Here is a 16505-nt window from a genome sequence, read left to right as displayed (position 1 = left end):
GATGAGGGAACTGAGGCCTGGAGAAGTGAAGTGACTTGCCCAAAGTCACACAGCTGACAACTGGTGGAGCTGGGATTTGAACCCATGACCTCTGACTCCAAAGCCAGTGATGCTACTGGGGTCTTAGATGGCAGCTCTAATATATACCTGTATATATGCATATATGTTTGTACATATTTATTACTCAATTTATTTATTTTACTTGTACATATCTATTCTATTTCTTTTATTTTGTTAGTATGTTTGGTTTTGTTGTCTGTCTCCCCCTTCTAGACTGTGAGCCCACTGTGGGGTAGGGACCATCTCTATATGTTACCAACTTGTACTTCCCAAGCGCTTAGGACAGTGCTCTGCATACAGTAAGTGCTCAATAAATACGATTGATTGATTGATTGATTGATTGAAGGTGGTGGAGAGACGGCACCCCTCAGGTTTCCAGCTTTGGGGTGAAGCCAGAGTTTGCCTCACAGCTGTCTCACCCTCCCTCACCCTACGCCCCCCACAACAGTTCCTGAGAGGAGCGGGAAAGACCCCCCTCTCCCAGCTCTTTGAGGCCTGTTGTCCCTCCCCAACCCAAAGCCCTCCCCTTCTCATCTCCAAGCTCAGGAAGCAGCGTGGCCTAGTGGAAAGAGCACAGTCCTGGGAGTCAGAAGACCTGGGTTCTAATCCCAGTTCATTCATTCATTCATTCAATCGTATTGATTGAGCGCTTACTGTGTGCAGAGCACTGTACTAAGCCCTTGGGAAGTACAAGTCGGCAACAGATAGAGACGGTCCCTACCCAACAGCGGGCTCACAGTCTAGAAGGGGGAGACACACAACAAGACAAAACATGCGGACAGGTGTCACCAGAATAAATAGAAATAAAGGTAGAGGCACATCATTAACAAAATAAATACAATAGTAAATATGTACAAGGAAAATAGAGTAATAAAATCATTCATTCATTCAGTAGTATTTATTGAGCGCTTACTGTATGCAGAGCACTGTACTAAGCCCTTGGGAAGTACAAGTTGGCAACATATACAGACGGTCCCTACCCAACAGCGGGCTCACAGTCTAGAAGGGGGAGACAGAGAACAAGACAAAACACGTGGACAGGTGTCATCAGAATAAATAGAAATAAAGGTAGATGCACATCACTGACAAAATAAATAGAATAGTAAATATGTACAAGTAAAATACAGTGATACATTCATTCATTCATTCAATCGTATTTATTGAGCGCTTACTGTGTGCAGAGCACTGGACTAAGCACTTGGGAAGTCCAAGTCGGCAACAGATAGAGACGGTCCCTACCCAACAACAGGCTCACAGTCTAGAAGCCGGAGACACACAACAAAACATGAGGACAGGTGTCATCAGAATAAATAGAAATAAAGCTAGATGCACATCATTAACAAAATAGATAGAATAGTAAATATGTACAAGTAAAATAGAGTAATAAATTCATTCATTCATTCAATCGTATTTACTGAGCGCTTACTGTGTGCAGAGCACTGTACTAAGCGCTTGGAAAGTCCAAGTCGACAACATATAGAGATGGTCCCTACCCAACAACGGGCTCACAGTCTAGAAGGGGGAGACAGAGAACAAGACAAAACATGTGGACAGGTGTCATCAGAATAAATAGAAATAAAGGTAGATGCACATCATTGACAAAATGAATAGAATAGTAAATATGTACAAGTAAAATAGAGTAATACATTCATTCATTTATTCATTCAATCGTATTTATTGAGCGCTTACTGTGTGCAGAGCACTGTACTAAGCCCTTGGGAAGTACAAGTTGGCAACATATATGTAGAGACGGTCCCTACCCAACGACGGGCTCACAGCCTAGAAGGGGGAGACAGACAACAACTGCAGAGAAGCAGTGTGGCTCAGTGGAAAGAGCCCGGGCTTTGGAGTCAGAGGTCATGGGTTCAAATCCCGGCTCCGCCAACTGTCAGCTGTGGGACTTTGGGCAAGTGACTTCACTTCTCTGGGCCTCAGTTCCCTCATCTGGAAAATGGGGATTAAGACTGAGAGCCCCACATGGGACAACCTGATCACCCTGTATCCTCCCCAGTGCTTAGAACAGTGCTTTGCACATAGTAAGCGCTTAATAAATGCCATCATTATTATTAACAAAACAAAACATGTGGACAGGTGTCAAGTCATCAGACCAAATAGAATTAAAGCTAGATGCACATCATTAACAAAATAAATAGAATAGTAAATATGTACTATTTACAGAGTACATAACCCATACATAGTACTTAGTACATATCCTGTCCCCCTCCTCCCCCTCCCCATCCCCCGCCTTACCTCCTTCCCCTCCCCAAAGCACCTGTATATATGTATATATGTTTGTATGTATTTATTACTCTATTTTATTTGTACATATTTATTCTATTTATTTTATTTTGTTAATATGTTTTGTTTTGTTCTCTGTCTCCCCCTCCTAGACCGTGAGCCCGCTGTTGGGTAGGGAACATCTCTATATGTTGTCAACTTGTACTTCCCAAGCACTTAGTACAGTGCTCTGAACACAGTAAGCGCTCAATAAATACGATTGAATGAATGAATGAATGACAACCTGATCACCTTGTCGCCTCCCCAGCGCTTAGAACAGTGCTTTGCCCATAGTAAGCGCTTAATAAATGTCATCATTATTATTATTATTAGCAAAACGTGGACAGGTGTCAAGTCGTCAGAACAAATAGAATTAAAGCTAGATAATAATAATAATAATAATAATAATAATAATGATAATAGCATTTATAAAGCGCTTACTATGTGCAAAGCACTGTTCTAAGCACTGGGGAGGTTACAAGGTGATCAGGTTGTCCCACAGGGGGTTCACAGTCTTAATCCCCATTTTCCAGATGAGGTAACTGAGGCCCAGAGAAGTGAAGTGACTTGCCCAAAGTCACCCAGCTGACAATTGGCGGAGCCGGGATTCAAACCCATGACCCCTGACTCCAAAGCCCGGGCTCTTTCCACTGAGCCACGCTGCTTCTCTAGATGCACACCATTAACAAAATAAATAGAATAGTAAATTTGTTCAAGTAAAATACAGTAATCAATCAATCGTATTTATTGAGCACTTACTGTGTGCAGAGCACTGTACTAAGCACTTGGGAAGTACAAGTTGGAGCCAGAGGTCGTGGGTTCAAATCCCGGCTCCGCCACTTGTCAGCTGGGTGACTTTGGGCAAGTCACTTCACTTCTCTGGGCCTCAGTGCCCTCATCTGGAAAATGGGGATGAAGACTGTGAGCCCGCCGTGGGACAACCTGATCACCTTGTAACCTCCCCAGAGCTTACAACAGTGCTTTGCACATAGTAAGCGCTTAATAAACGCCATCATTATTATTATTATTACAAGTTGGCAACATATAGAGACAGTCCCTACCCAACAGCGGGCTCACAGTCGAGAAATCTGTACAATAAATATATACAGGTGCCGTGGGGAGGGGAGACGCCTCACCACCCGTGATCCTTGGGATTCCCTCTGGAAGGGGAAGGAGTCCCTCCCTCTACCACGGAAACCAAGAGGAGAAAAACAGAACCATTTCGTGGCCCATTTTCCCTACCAGCTTGGACCTGTGGACCCCTTTCCGGGTTCTCCGGGTTCCTCTTTCACGCCAATCGAGTCCCCCTCCGGCACCTTTTTTCCCAGTGGTCCTGCCAGCTGGCACGGCCGTCCCTCAAGTAGGGCAAAGCGAGGAACACCAGCTCTCCTGGCATCTCGGGAACCGGTATTTCTGTGGGCTCGGCCCAGGGAGGAAGTATTGACCCGGAAAATAGGTCTGTTGTTGGACCTACCCATTTCCCTCCTCCTAAACAGAGAGAGGGCTCCACACCGGGTGTCCTGCCAACCAAATCCTGAGCTCCCTGCCCCCCGGGTTCATTCATTCAATCGTACTGATTGAGCGCTTACTGTGTGCAGAGCACTGTAGTAAGCGCTTGGGAAGTTCAAGTTGCCAACATATAGAGACGGTCCCTACCACGCATCGCACACCTCCTACAAGCACTCCTCCCTCCCTGCCTCGTTGGTAGGGGGGTCCACAGAATCAATCAATCAATCGTATTTATTGAGCACTTACTGTGTGCAGAGCACTGCCCTAAGCGCTTGGGAAGTACACGTTGGCAACATATAGAGACAGTCCCTACCCAACAGTGGGCTCACAGTCTAAAACGGGGAGACGGAGAACAAAACCAAACATACTAACGAATTAAAATAAAAAGAATTGCAGTTCTTTGCCCTCCAGGAGATGACTTTTAGAGATTATTCACGCCTGCCCTTTTAAGATCGATCTATCAAGTCATTCAATCGTATTTATTGAGCGCTTACTGTGTGCAGAGCACTGTACTAAGCGCTTGGGAAGTACAAGCTGGCAACATATAGAGACAGTCCCTACCCAACAGTGGGCTCACAGTCTAAAAGGGGGAGACGGAGAACAAAACCAAACATACTAACAAAATAAAATAAATAGAATTGCAGTTCTTTGCCCTCCAGGAGATGACTTTTAGAGATTATTCACGGCTGCCCTTTTAAGATCGATCCATCAAGTCATTCAATCGTATTTATTGAGCGCTTACTGCATGCAGAGCACTGTACTAAGTGCTTGGGAAGTCCAAGTTGGCAACAGATAGAGATGGTCCCTACCCAACAACGGGTTCACAGTCTAGAAGGGGGAGACAGACGACAAAACAAAACATGTAGACAGGTGTCAAAATCGTCAGAACAAATAGAAGTACGGCTATATGCACATCATTAACAAAATAAATAGAATATTTGTTGAGCGCTTATTGGGTGCGGAGCACTGTACTAAGTGCTTGGGAGAACACAGTACAGCGGCATTGGTTCATTCATTTATTCATTCACATTTATTTAGCGCTTACTGTGTGCAGAGCACTGTACTAAGCGCTTGGGAAGTCCAAGTTGGCAACATCTAGAGATGGTCCCTACCCAACAGTGGGCTCACAGTCTAGAAAGGGAAGACAGACAACAAAACATATTAACAAAATAAAATAAATAGAATAAATACAAGCAAATCGAGTTGGACACAGTCCCTGGCCCACACGGGGCTCACAGTTTCCATCCCCATTTTACAGATGAGGTAACCGAGGCCCACAGAAGTGAGGTAACTTGCCCAAGGTCACCTAGCAGATAAGCGGCTTAGTACAGTGCTCTGCACACAGTAAGCGCTCAATAAATACGACTGAATGAATGAATGAAGCGGCAGAGCCGGGATTAGAACCCATTACCTTCCGACTCCCAAGCCCAGGCGATGCTGCTTTTCTTCATATAATAAACACACGCCCTGCCCACAATAACTCGCTTCAGGGCACTGCCCAAAGCCCGACCAATCGATCATATTTATTGAACCCTATGTGCAGAGCACTGTACTAAGCGCTTGGGAGAGGGCACTACAACAGAATTAGCCGACACAATCCCTGCCAACGAGGAGCTTAGAATCTAGAGGGGAGATTCAATCATTCAACTGGATTTATTGAGAGTTTACAGTCTAGAGAGGGAGACAGATATTGGCTCCTTTAATCAGGAACCCGCCCCCCTTAGCATTCCAAATGCTGCCCTCTTCTAATTCCCATGAGTCAGGGGACCTGAGTTCTAATTCCGGCTCTGCCACGTGTCTGCCGTGTGACCTTGGGTGAGTCGCTTCACTTCTCTGGGCCCCAGTTCTCTCATCTGCAAAATGGGTTTTCAATCTCTCTTCTCCCTCCTACTTAGACCGTGAGTCCCATGAGGGACCTGACGATCTTGGATCTACCCCAGCACTTAGTCCTGACAGATGCCACAATTACTATTTTAAAGGACATGCTTTCGGGGTTTCCAGTCCAGAAACAATTAGGTGAGAATAATAAAAATAACAATAATGATGGCATTTATTAAGCGCTTACTATGTGCAAAGCACTGTTCTAAGCGCTGGGGTAGATACAAGGTAATCAAGTTGTCCCTCGTGGGCCTCACGGACTTAATCCCCATTTTCCAGATGAGGTAACTGAGGCCCAGAGAAGTGAAGTGACTTGCCCAAAGTCACACAGCAGACAAGTGGCAGAGCCGGGATTTGAACCCATGACCTCTGATTTATGACTTCTTCCTCCCTTCAAGGCCCTACTGAGAGCTCACCTCCTCCAGGAGGCCTTCCCAGACCGAGCCCCCTCCTTCCTCTCCCCCTCCTCCCCCCCTCCATCCTTCCCGCCTTACCTCCTTCCCTTCCCCACAGCACCTGTATATATGTTTGTATGTATTTATTACTCTATTTATTTGTTTATTTTAGTTGTACATTTAATAATAATAATAATAATGGCATTTGTTAAGTGCTTACTATGTGCAAAGCACTGTTCTAAGTGCTGGGGGGGATGCAAGGTGATCAGGTTGTCCCACATATGTATTCAATTTATTTTATTTTGTTAATATGCTTTGTTTTGTCCGCTGTCTCCCCCTTCTAGACTGTGAGCCCACTGTTGGGTAGGGACCGTCTCCATATGTTGCCAACTTGTACTTCCCAAGCGCTCAGTACAGTGCTCTGCACACAGTAAGTGCTCAATAAATACGACTGATTGATTGATTGACTCCAAAGACTGGGCTTTTTCCATTGAGCCACGCTGCTTCTCTAGAAGATCCAACTGCTTCCTCTTCCCACCTACATATCACCTGTGGGCAAACGGCTCCCACTTGCCAGCCACACCCATTCTCTAACCTCGAAAAAGCTAAACGGTTTCTTCTTCTCCCTCCTCTAGTCATCCATTCAATCGTATTTATTGAGCACTTACTGTGTGCAGAGCACTGTACTAAGCGCTTGGGAAGTCCAAGTCGGCAACAGAGAAAGATGGTCCCTACCCAACAACGGGCTCACAGTCTCGAAGGGGGAGACACACAACAAGACAAAACATGTGGACAGGTGTCATCAGAATAAAAATAGAAATAAACGTAGATGCACATCATTGACAAAATGAATAGAATATTAAATATGTACAAGTAAAATAGAGTAATACATTCATTCATTCATTCATTCATTCAATCGTATTTATTGAGCGCTTACTGTGTGCAGAGCACTGTACTAAGTGCTTGGGAAGTACAAGTCGGCAACAGATACAGACGGTCCCTTACCCAACAGCAGGCTCACAGTCTAGAAGGGGAAGACACACAACAAGACAAAACATGTGGACAGGTGTCAAGTCATCAGAATAAATAGAAATAAAGCTAGATGCACAGCATTAACACAATAGTTCCACCACTTGTCTGCTGTGTGACCTTGAGCAAGTCCCTTGACTTCTCTGTGCTTCATTTTTCTCAACCGTAAAAAATGGGGATTTAATATCGGTCCTCCCTTCTACTTAGACTTTGAGCTCCAAGTAGAACTGGGGCGATGTCCAAAGCAGCATGGCTCAGTGGAAAGAGCCCGGGCTTTGGAGTCAGTGGTCATGGGTTCAAATCCTTCCTGAAATCCTTCTGCAGAGATCCTACCCCCCACCCAACTCTAGGGACCAACTCACCCGTCCCCAGCGCCGGAGCCTAAATTTAAAGCACGTTTATGTCGGGCTCTTGGTGGGCGTCTCTCCTCTACATTGGAGAAGCAGCGTGGCTCAACGGAAAAGAGCACGGGCATTGGAGTCAGAGGTCATGGGTTCAAATCCCGGCTCCGCCAATTGTCAGCTGTGTGACTTTGGGCAAGTCACTTAACTTCTCTGTGCCTCAGTTACCTCATCTGTAAAATGGGGATGAAGACTGTGAGCCCCCCGTGGGACAACCTGATCACCTTGTAACCTCCCCAGCGCTTAGAACAGTGCTTTGCACATAGTAAGCGCTTAATAAATGCCATCATTATTATTATTACATGTGGTTCGGTTGTAGAAATAGGTAGAAATTTGTCCATCTATGTTGACGTCGCTTGTGAGCTCCTAGAGGGCGGCGGGCCCTGATTCGAACTAGCTCATCCTGACGCTTTCAGTCTCGGCGAGCTGCCACAGCGCTTGGCACAGAGTATGCACTTATAACAAATCCCATCATCATCGTGATAAATTCTCACCTCGGCACCCGCGTCCTCTTCTTTAGCGGCAATCTCAGCTAAGGAAAGTAGGGGACAATCGGTGAAGTCGGCTGTAGTCAAGGCAGCCACAACAATGGTGATGCAACAATGGAGAAGCAGCGCGGCTCAGTGGAAAGAGCACAGGCTTGGGAGTCAGAGGTCATGGGTTCTAATCCCAGGTCCGCCACATGTCTGCCGTGTGACCTCGGGCAAGTCACTTCACTTCTCTGAGCCTCAGTTACCTCATCTGTAAAATGGAGATTAAGACTGTGAGCCCCAGGTGGGACAATGTGATCACCCTGTATCCCCCACTCAGCGCTTAGAACAGTGCTTTGCACATAGTAAGCGCTTAACAAATGCCATTATTATTATTATAATTATTATTATTAATGGTGGGAGGAAACAGCAGCTCGCATACGACTGGCTGAAAATGACAATGAGCTGTATACGATTAGCTGGAAACCACCAAGAACTAGGAACCTGACCGGGTGAACGCTCAAACAGCCCTCTTCTCCGCTCTCTTACTGTAGTTGGGTGTACACGTGTGTGTGAATGTGAGCAAGTGTGTGGACGATGGGGTGAAGAGGAGGAAAGAAAGAGGATAATAACAGCCTTTCCCTCTCTTCCCCTCTCACCTGGGTCCCTGGTTACCCCACCTCTGCTTGAAGCTGGACTGTGAGCCCACTGTTGGGTAGGGACTGTCTCTATATGTTGCCAACTTGTACTTCCCAAGCGCTTAGTACAGTGCTCTGCACACAGTAAGCGCTCAATAAATACGATTGATTGATTGAGAAAGCTATTTCCTTCTCCGGCCTCGTAAACAGAGTCAGATTTCTGTTCCCGTGATCTTCCTCCTTCTAGCCTGGCACGTCTAAGTTCCTTGCTCCGCCTCTCCAGTTTCACTTCCACCAGGACTGGCCAGACGCGCAGGGTGACGTCTGCCTGCGGTGGGAATGTTCTGGGATAGACGTAGCTCAGTGGAAAGAGCCTCGGCTTTGGAGTCCGAGGTCATGGGGTTCATATCCCAGCTCTGCCAATTGCCAGCTGTGTGACTTTGGGCAAGTCACTTCACTTCTCTGGGCCTCAGTTCCCTCCTCTGGAAAATGGGGATGAAGACTGTGAGCCCGCTGTGGGACAACCTGATCACCTTGTAACCTCCCCAGCGCTTAGAACAGTGCTTTGCACACAGTAAGCACTTAATAAATGCTATCATTATTATTATTACTGGACAATTTCTTTGGCGACCTGGTTTTGTGGGCTGATTTTACTCTCATTATCAATCCAATGCTGCCTGGGAAAGCCCAGGTCAGGCAAGGGGGATGTTTCTGAAGCTACGTACTGACCGATACACTCTTCCAGAAGTCACAGGCCAGCTAGCCTGTCTGATACGTAGCCTGAATCAACGGTCCGTGACTTTGAATCCTAGCACAGGTGGAGCCAGGCCTGCTTGTTTGGCTTCTTGCTTCTAATATTATTATTACTAATAATAATAATCAAACAATGGTTTCCACTGAGCGCTTACTATATGACAGAACACTCAACTAAGCACTTGGTAAAGCAGAATAGAATAGATTTTTGGTCGGCGGGATGCTTTGTTTTGTTGTCCGTTTCCCCCTTCTAGACTGTGAGCCCGTTGTTGGGTAGGGACCATTTCTATATGTTACCAACTTGTACTTCCTAAGCTCTTAGTACAGTGCTCTGCACAAAGGAAGTGCTCAATAAATAGCACAGGTGGAGCCAGGCCTGCTTGTTTGGCTTCTTGCATCTAATATTATTATTATTATTATTATTAATAATAATAATAATAATAATCAAACAATGGTTTCTACTGAGCGATTACTATATGACAGAACACTCAACTAAGCACTTGGTAAAGCACAGCAGAATAGATTTTTGGTCGGTGGGATGCTTTGTTCTGTTGTCCGTCTCCCCCTTCTAGACTGTGAGCCCGTTGTTGGGTAGGGACCGTTTCTATATGTTACCAACTTGTACTTCCCAAGCGCTTAGTACAGTGCTCTGCATAAAGGAAGCGCTCAATAAATATGATTGAATGAATGAATCCTTGCCCATGAAGAGCTTCCACCCTACGGCAAGAAGCAGCATGGCTTAGTCGATCAGTCAGTCAATCAATCATATTTAAGTGCTTACTGTGTGCAGTGCACTGTACTAAGCGCTTGGGAGTGTACAAGACATGTTCTCTGCTCACAGTGTGCTTACAGTCTAGAGCGGGAGACAGACGTTAATAAAAATAAATAAATTACAGATATGTACATAAGTTTGGTGGAGCTGGAAAGGGGGATGACTAAGGGGAGCAAGTCAGGGTGACGCAGAAGGGAGTTTAAGAACAGGAAAAGAGGGAAGGCCTCTTGGTGGAGATGTGCCTTCAATAAGACTTTGAAGGGAGAAGAGTAAGTCAGGCAGGTAATAATAATAATAATAATAATAAAGGCATTTATTAAGTGCTTACTATGTGCAAAGCACTGTTCTAAGCACTGGGGAGGTTACAAGGTAATCAAGGTGTCCCACTGGGGGCTCACAGTCTTAATCCCCATTTTCCAGATGAGGTTACTGAGGCCCAGAGAAGTGAAGTGACTTGCCCAAAGTCACACAGCTGACAATTAGTGGAGCCAGGATTTGAACCCATGACCTCTGACTCCAAAGCCCGGGCTCTTCCCACTGAGCCACGCTGCTTCACTATGAAGCTGGTATGAGGAAAGAGGGCACCCCAGGCCAAAGGCAGGATGTGGGCCAGAGGTCGGCAGCAAGATGAAAACAGCCTGGGTCTGGGAATTAGAGGACCTGGGTTCTAATCCCGGCTCCACCACCTGCCTGCTGTGTGACCTTGGGCAAGTCACTTGACTTCTCTGGACCTCTGTTTCCTCATCTGTATAATGGGGGTTCAATACCTGTTCTCCCTCTTACTTAGCCCATTGTGGGACAGGGACGGAGTCCAACCTGATTAACTTGCATCCACTCCAGCACTTAGTACTTGTCACAGAGGAAGCACTTAATATGTGCTATCATTATTATTATTACAGGGGGAGGTGGACATTTAAATAAATTACAGGTGGGGAAATAGAGTATAAGAATATGTACAGAAGTGCTTTGGGGCAAAGAAGAGTATCAGAACGCTTAAGGGGTACACAGCTTAGTGTCTAGGTGACTGTGAGGAGGGTGGATAAGGGAAATGAGGGTTTGGCCATCTTTGCATCCCCTCTTCCGTTCTATTTATTTTATTTTGTTAATATGTTTTGTTTTGTTTGTCTCCCCCTTCTAGACTGTGAGCCCGCTGTTAGGTAGGGACCGTCTCTCTATGTTGCCAACTTGTACTTCCCAAGCGCTTAGTATAGTGCTCTGCACGCAGTAAGCGCTCAATAAATACGATTGAATGAATGAATGAATGAGCAAGGTAAGAAATAGGGCGGGAAAGGATCAATCGATCGATCAACGGGATTTATCGAGTGCTCACTGGGTGCAGAACACTATTCTAATAATAATAATAATATTTATTAAGCACTTACTATGTGCAAAGCACTGTTCTAAGCGCTGGGGAAGTTACAAGGTGATCAGGCTGTCCCACTGGAGGCTCACAGTTTTAATCCCCGTTTTACAGATGAGGTAACTGAGGCCCAGAGAAGTGAAGTGACTTCCCCAAAGTCACACAGCTGACAGTTGGCAGAGCCGGGATTTGAACCCATGACCTCTGACTCCAAAGCCTGGGCTCTTTCCACTGAGCCACGCTGCTTCTCTTAATAATAATAACTATGATATTTGTTAAGTGCTTATTATGTGCTAAGCATTCATTCATTCATTCCATCGTATTTATTGAGCACTTACTGTGTGCAGAGCACTGTACTAAGCGCTTGGGAAGTCCAAGTTGGCAACATATAGAGATGGTCCCTACCCAACAACGGGCTCACAGTCTAGAAGATGTGAACAGGTGTCAAGTCATCAGAATAAATAGAAATAAAGCACTGTTCTAAGCACTGGGGAGGATACAAGGTAACCAGGTTGTCCCACGTGGGGCTCGCAGTCTTCATCCCCATTTTCCAGATGAGGGAACTGAGGCCCAGAGAAGTGAAGTGACTTGCCCAAAGTCACACAGCTGATGAGTGGCAGAGCCGGGATTAGAACCCATGACCTCTGACTCCCAAACCCGGGCTCTTTCCGTTGAGCCACGCTGTTTCTGTAAGCATGATAACTTCTCTAAGCACTTGGGAGTTTCCAATCATCATCAATTGTCATCCATCAGCAATCGTGTTTATTGAGCGCTTACTGTGTGCAGAGCACTGTACTAAGCGCTTGGGAAGTACAAGTTGGATCCAACTTGTCCAACAACTTGTCCAACTTGTCCAATCCAACAGAGCTGGGGGCACGGTTCCCTGCCCACAAGGGGCTTACAGTCTAAGGATGAAGGGAGAAGCAAGGGCCGGGTGACTGGCTGAAAACCACACAGCACGAGGCATAATGTCTGGCAGGGGAACACTTCCTGTGAGCAGGCCTTCAAAAAATCAACAGTCCATTAAAAGGGGCGGAGAAGCAGTGTGGCCTAGTGGCTACAGCACAGCCTGGGAGTCACGGACCTGTTGGGTAGGGACCGTCTCTATATGTTGCCAACTTGTACTTCCCAAGCGCTTCGTACAGTGCTCTGCACACAGTAAGTGCTCAATAAATACGATGGAATGAATGAATGAATGACCTGGGTTCTAATCTTGGCTCTGCCGCTTCTCTGCTGTGTGACCGTGGGCAAGTCACTTCACGTTTCTGTGGCTCAGGCACCTCAACTGTAAAATGGGGATGAAGCCTGTTAGCCCCACATGGGCGGGGATTAGGTCCAACCAGATTAATTTGTATCTACCACAGCACTAGAATAGTGCTTAGCACATAGTAAGCGCTTAACAACTACCATAATTATTAGTTTCATTTTTATTACTAGAGTCCACACCTTCCTAGACTCCGTTTTAAAGTTTAATAATAACAAAGATAATTTAGGGTACGATATGTGCTTACTATGCATCAAGCACTGTTCTAAACACTGGGGTACTTACAAGTTGCCAACTTGTACTTCCCAAGCGCTTAATACAGTGCTCTGCACACAGTAAGCCCTCAATAAATACGATTGAATGAATGAATTAATTAAAACCGCATTTTGTAAATGAGGGAACTGAAGCACAGAGAAATTGAGTTGCCCTGACTTTCTCCCTTTGTTCTTCGCCCCTCCCAACGCCACAACACTTAAGTACATATCTGTAATATATGTACTTATATTGGTATTTGTAATATAACAATATATATTAATTGCCTGTCTAGTTGTTTTGTTTTGTTTTGTCTGTCTCCCCCTTCTAGACTGTGAGCCCATTGTTGGGTAGGGACTGTCTCTGTTGCCAAACTGTACTTTCCAAGTGTCTAGTACAGTGCTCTGCACACAGTAAGTGCTCAGTAAATACGATTGAATGAATATCTTTCTCCCCCTACTGATCATCATCATCATCAATCATATTTATTGAGCGCTTACTGTGTGCAGAGCACTGTACCAAGCACTTGGGAAGTACACGTTGGCAACATATAGAGATAGTCCTTACCCAACAGTGGGCTCACAGTCTAAAAGATCTGCAAGATCAGGGTGGGCAGGGAATGCATCTGTTTATTACTATTGTTTAATACTCTCCCCAGTGCTTAGTACATCACTCTGCACACAGTAAGCACTCAATAAATACTACTGAATGAATGAACAACGTGCCCAAGGTCAAACAGCGGACAAGTGGCAGAGCTGGGATTATCAATCAATTGTACATATTCAGTGCTTACTGTGGGTAGAGAGCTATACTGAGTGCTTGGGAAAGTACAATCTGAGTTGGTAGACACATTCCAGCGCTTAGAACAGTGCTCTGCACATAGTAAGCGCTTAATAAATGCCATCATTATTATTCCCTGCCCACAGCGACCTTACAGTCTAGAGGGATTACAACCCAGGCCCTCTGACTCCCAAGCCCAAGCTCTCTCCATTAGGCCCAGCTGCTTCTCAACAGAAATGTAACTCTTTCGATAAGGTGCAATCCTTGATTTACATCTGAAATGCAAAGAGGACAAAAGAAAGTTGAAAATTGGCTCCATTGCCCTTTCTAAAGGCCAATCGGGCTGGCTCTAGACTGTGAGCCCACTGTTGGGTAGGGACCGTCTCTATATGTTGCCAATTTGGACTTCCCAAGAGCTTAGTACAGTGCTCTGCACGCAGTAAGCACTTAATAAATGCGATTGAATGAATGAATGAATGAATGAATGACCAGAAGGGCCCGACAACACAATCACAGGGTGCCCCCAAATCAGCAACCGGACACCCAGATGGATGGTTTCAGCCTCATCCCCAGTCAAGGTTTCGTGATGACAAAAACATGCCTGTTTCCCATTCCTGAGAGAAAACAGAGGCCTGCTCAATCTGTGCCAGGAGGAAAGCTTCGCATTGCTTTCGTTCCACGTACAAAGTCCATGAGTCACTTTCTCTGCGTGTATAAACTCTCAGAGTGTCGACTGGGCATTTCCAAAAGCTGCCATAACCCTCTCTGATCAATAAATGATGAAGGGCCCTGACTGCTCGTGGAAGCGGGGGGAAATCAACAGGTGCAGCCCCCGCTATAAATGAACGGACCTTCCAGTGATTAATCGGGTGCCTGTGGGTTTGGAAAACTGGGGTGATACTCGCTCATTCCGGCTAGCCAGACCACAAGAAGTTGGGCCAACGGGGCCGTGGTCCAATGTGCAGGCAGTGGAACAGCCTGGAGAAGCAGCGTGGCTCAGTGGAAACAGCCCGGGCTTTGGAGTCAGAGGTCATGGGTTCAAATCCTGGCTCCGCCACTTGTCAGCTGTGTGACTTTGGACAAGTCACTTCACTTCTCTGGGCCCCAGTTCCCTCATCTGTAAAATGAGGATTAAGACTGTGAGCCCCCGCCGTAGGACAGCCTGATCACCTTGCTACCTCCCCAGCGCTTAGAACAGTGCTTTGCACATAGTAAGCGCTTAACAAATACCATCATTATTATTAAGCGCTTAGTACAGTGCTCTGCACACAGTAAGCGCTCAATAAATACGATTGAATGAATGAATGGAATGGGGAACTCAACCTTTCCTATCCTGGCTCTTGTTTTTCCCACTCATCTTCCTCTCCCCTGCTCCACCCCCTCCTCTGTACAGCCTAGGAAAATCTAGGAAAATCAATCCCAACCGATTGTAATGCCAACACACTTGATGGTGCCCCAAAGGCAAAAAAGCTACAGAGGCTTTTCCTGCAGGCCCAGAAGATCGCTGTAATTTCTTTATTTATATTGATGCCTGTCTCCCTTCCCTCTTGTGTGTGTCTTGCCCAAGGTCACACAGCTGACAATTGGCAGAGCCGGGATTTGAACCCATGACCTCTGACTACCAAGCCCGGGCTCTTTCCATTGAGTCACGCAGCTTCTCTAAGAGAGTCAGAACTGGGCCAGATGGACCGATCAGGGCGGCATTGGGCGTGGTTATGTACTATACGCTCCATGGAAACCTGAGGATTTAGGACGGTGCTTGGCATATAGTAAGTGTTTAACAAATATGTTTAACAAAGCGCTTGAATGAAATACATTTTTTAAAAAATAGACAGTGAGCCCCATGTGGGACAGGGACTGTGCCCCACCTGATTTGCTTGTATCCACCCCTGTAACTAGTATGGTGCCTGGCACAAAGTAAGTGCTTAACAAATACATAAAACTTGAAACTTCATGCCGTAAGCCTGGCAGGTGAACAGTGGCTCTGGAATTGCGGACAGAGCCCAGATTTGGGAGTCAGAAGGGCCTGGGGTTCGAATCCTGGCTCCGCCACTTGCCCGCTGGGTGACTTCGGGCAAGAAGCTTCACTGTGTGACCTTGGGAAAACCACTTCATTTCTTTCTGCCTCAGTTACCTCATCTGGAAAATGGGGATTGAGAACGTGAGCCCAATTTGGGACAGGGACTGTGTCCAACACGATTTGCTTATATCCATCTTACCTCCTTCCCTTCCCCACAGCACCTGTATATATGTATATATGTTTGTACATATTTATTACTCTATTTATTTATTTATTTATTTATCTGGCTTGTACATATCTATTATATTCATTTTATTTTGTTAGTATGTTTGGTTTTGTTCTCTGTCTCCCCCTTCTAGACTGTGAGCCCGCTGTTGGGTAGGGACTGTCTCTATGTGTTGCCGACTTGTACTTCCCAAGCGCTTAGTACAGTGCTCTGCGCACAGTAAGCGCTCAATAAATACGATTGATTGATTGATTGATCCACCCCAGCACTTAGTACACTGCCTGGCACATAATAAGCGCTTACCAAATACCATAAATATTATTATTTATTCTTTGGACTTCAGTTACCCATCTGTAAAATTAAGACTGTGAGGCCTGTGTCATTTTCATTCATTCATTCATTCATTCATATTTATTGAGAG

General features: G+C 45.8%; 1 protein-coding gene across 2 annotated transcripts in view; it reads right to left on the bottom strand.

Annotated features, from left to right (window-relative positions):
• RIN2 (Ras and Rab interactor 2) overlaps nt 1–16505 on the bottom strand; it is a 251078-nt gene that overhangs the window by 195923 nt on the left and 38650 nt on the right. Inside the window, exon 1 of one of the 2 annotated variants that reach the window (XM_038743247.1) lies at nt 8044–8122. The exons of the other annotated variant lie outside the window; for it this stretch is intronic. The gene's annotated coding sequence lies outside the window, so the exon portion shown is untranslated. Of the gene's footprint in view, nt 1–8043; nt 8123–16505 lie in introns of those variants that run through there. 2 annotated transcript variants of the gene reach the window in all.

The sequence above is a fragment of the Tachyglossus aculeatus genome, chromosome 1 (genome assembly GCF_015852505.1).
Source record: "Tachyglossus aculeatus isolate mTacAcu1 chromosome 1, mTacAcu1.pri, whole genome shotgun sequence".
NCBI lineage: Eukaryota > Metazoa > Chordata > Mammalia > Monotremata > Tachyglossidae > Tachyglossus > Tachyglossus aculeatus.
The sequence above is the reverse complement of the archived record's forward strand: the minus strand, read 5'-3'. Positions and strand labels throughout refer to the sequence as shown.